This window comes from Styela clava, chromosome 4, assembly GCF_964204865.1.
Source record: "Styela clava chromosome 4, kaStyClav1.hap1.2, whole genome shotgun sequence".
Taxonomy (NCBI): domain Eukaryota; kingdom Metazoa; phylum Chordata; class Ascidiacea; order Stolidobranchia; family Styelidae; genus Styela; species Styela clava.
In genome coordinates, this window is record NC_135253.1 from 23,249,107 (window position 1) to 23,252,499 (window position 3,393).

Sequence of the window (3,393 nt, forward strand, 5' to 3'; positions counted from 1 at the left end):
TATGGATACAATTTTCGCAAGTAACCTTTTCTGATGTCTCTCCATGGAACTAAAAGAAGACATCTAGGTCGAAAGATCGTTTTAGCCTTAAAATTATGTTGGAATCCATGCAAACTTCTACCCACAGCCCGAAACAACAATACTTCACGCAGTTATTCAAATCAGTTTTTATTTATTTTTAACATTTTATTACAAGTTTTCATCATATGTAATTCATTCACGCCAATAAATGTGTTGTCACGAATATCCATTAGTTGATCGATAACATCTGAACTGTGTTGTTAATAGCAGAGTGCACTGGAAAACGGAGTATACAAATTAAATTGATAGAACTGACATAAAAAAAAGATCAGGATTATATCACCAGACAGTTTGGTAAGGTTCAACATACAACAGTGTTTTGTTGCATAATAATGTGAAATGAATATAAAAAAACTGAGCCATTATTGGGATTCTACATTAAATGGTACCGGTAGTAGACTATAGGCCTGATTACACGTCCATCAAAACCAGTCCAGTGAACCGGCTCGATTCGGAAATGTCAAAGTGGTCTCGGAGACTACTTAGCGCCCTCGATTACATGCCCAAACTAACGAGATCAGAGAGCAGTTTCAGAGCTGCCGGACTAAAGAAAATGAGTCGTGATTTGCAAACGCTGCATATATTTTATTTTTAATGAATCCATAAATTCAATACAAATGTTAATTAAAGTATCAAAACTATATGCAGGTTCTTGATTGAAGTTCTGTGAAGTTATTTGCAGAATATGATGAGGTGTTGCTTTCCCGTTGAAATTTGCCCATAATCTAAGAACAAAACGTCAAATTAATAAAAGGCATAAAAGATAGACGAGTTGGATCATTTTGGCCGTCCATTCAGCGTTCAACGGCACCTTATGTCACACGATCCATTCACAAAAAATTACGGTAGGCCTACAGTTACCAGTTGTCTACTCGGAATCAAATTTAAATATTTACAGTTTATCAATCGAACACTTTGTGTGAAGTGGGCTCATCATATGTAAATAGAAGCACTTTCATTATTTAATATCGCCCTACTGCTGCGACGTTACCGCTGAAGCATTGAATTTGTAGCGGTATGTACAGCTAGGATGAGGTATGGCTGTATGGCAAAATTCCATAAATGCAAAATGAAGTTTATCAACATAGGTCTATTGCGCTCAGTTCCTACCAATGATCTTTAGACATTGAGATTTTCTTTTTCTATTTCAAAACAACAACCCAGCATGCCGCACCGGGATCCCACCAGTACAGGTACCGGTATTTCAAATTTGGGTTCAACAGCGACCGAATTGATGCGGAAGATGTTTAAATTAAACTTGCACTATCTTGCTGAATTTTTATTTGTTGAAAAAAGCAACTCACCTACCAGGGATGAGAAGGAAAACAACTTCCATACCCCTTCGATCAACGTACGTAACTGCGATAGCTCGAGTAGCAGGATGAGGCAACTGAGCAAGACCAGTGCAGCTCACTTCCAGACCTCCTCGATAGGTGGTCTGATGTTGTTGACCAATAGCACGGATTTGAATCGCAGGCGAACCACTGAAGCGTGAAATAGTTCCCATATGTGGTCTGCTGGACCGATCCCAGCGGACATGATAATCATGCCTTATCACTCTTTTGGTAAATGTACAAATTGGCGATTTGTATTTGGTTCATACAAAAGTGTGACTGGGTATCATCATGCTTTGACTGAATATTTCATCAAACAGTCGATAAACGAAATAAAGTGGTAAATACTTACTCTAGAATCAGTTCTTCAAAGCCTCCTGACGTACCGGTACGATCATTACATAAAACGCCGTGGCTTGATACCCTCACATTCAGAACTTCTTATGCATTAGCATTTATGCTTAACAATACATTATTGTTTCAATCTTTATTAAACTAAGCAATGAGAAACTAGATTTAAACGCCAAAAACAGAGGTTGAACACCTTACTCGCCAATGGCGAGGGAGCGAATTTCTGGAATAAGTTCTCACTACTACGTCATCAAAGGCCGTTTCCGAACCTGGGTCGATTTTCGTTGAAGCGGTTTTTAAAAATTCAAAAGTAGAAAACTAAGTCCACTTTATGCAAGCGGTAAACGTTGAAATTCCTAAAAAAATATGTAGAATCAAATTTCCCACAAAAATGTTTGCGTGATAACTCACCTTTAATGTTAGATATCCAGCGCCGGTAGTGTCTATTTCTTTATTGCTGACACGTTTGCATCTTTTCGTAGAGCGAGCGTAGACCATCTGTAGACCGAGCCGAAAAGGTTCCTGTCTACTGCAATTTGCGTGTTTACATCGTTATTGTATCGCCTCGCGTTAGGGCCGAAATTGTAAATGTGCACAGCTAGTTTGCTGTTGTAATGCGTTACTTCTATTGCGATTTAGCATTAGAAAAAGCTGTATCATATTAATGATAATGGGCTAATGATGATTTCCTTTGTTTCATGCTTATTTAACTTGCTAATAGTTTAAAATTTGCTGCATTGAACTCTGGATTATTGAACTGCAATTTGTGAATCTGTCCTGCGTTTTGATTGTTTTGTGAAATATTATTGGTGAGTTTTCTGTATTTATTGCCACAATTAATGTTGTGGGGTTCAGTACTGTTAATGTAGTGCTTATTTGTTCATGTTTATTTCAGTGTTCTGCAGTTACACAAAAGATTCGATATATTGTTGACCTTGGCTGAAAACAGTCGGTAAGCATGTTGGTTATTTATGCGGCAAATTCATAGTGTATTTTGTTTTCTTTAGAAAATCTCTATCTCATCTCTATTCGTCATCTGTTTCCGTAATCAATTTGACTCCATCTGACATCTCGATTATATATTTTGTGCTGAGCAAGTGTTTGATAATTTCACGACACATTACAATTCTCCTGTGTTTAAAGTTGCGTATTGTGGGCTTGTGGACTTCAGCTTGCTTATCTCAGTTATAAGACGGGATAATTTGGAGAGGATTGTCTGGACCGAACATAGACAAATATTGCTGAATTGGGATAGACTAGAGCGTTTAGACTGGAAAATATCGGCGCACGGTTCAGCGCCCTTCGTCTTTGTGTAGCAAGCAGTATGTAGTAGCATAAGGTCACACCCCGTCAAGCTTCTACACTTAATATAAACAAATAAATAAACGACAGCAAGTCTAAACATGTTTATCGGGACCAGAGTAACTCAAATTAATGGGTTAATTCCCGAAAGTTAAATTCCTGCATGTAACAGTATCTCATGTGCCTGGCCACCAACACGCACACAAAAACACAATCCCAATTTAATGAGGCTTGGGCCAAACTTAACAAACAAAATACACGATAGTATTAAACTTTCGGGCTGTTGTACTTTCAACAAGTACGTTGATAATGACCAATACCTACA

The 3,393-nt window shown here is 37.8% G+C and overlaps 1 long non-coding RNA gene across 1 annotated transcript; it reads left to right on the top strand.

Annotated features, from left to right (window-relative positions):
* Positions 1–2,441: 2,441 nt before the first annotated feature.
* Positions 2,442–2,894, top strand: LOC120325674 (uncharacterized). Its single transcript, XR_005567363.2, has 3 exons — positions 2,442–2,575; positions 2,662–2,718; positions 2,774–2,894. It is a non-coding gene; the product is annotated as an uncharacterized LOC120325674 (long non-coding RNA).
* Positions 2,895–3,393: the final 499 nt, after the last annotated feature.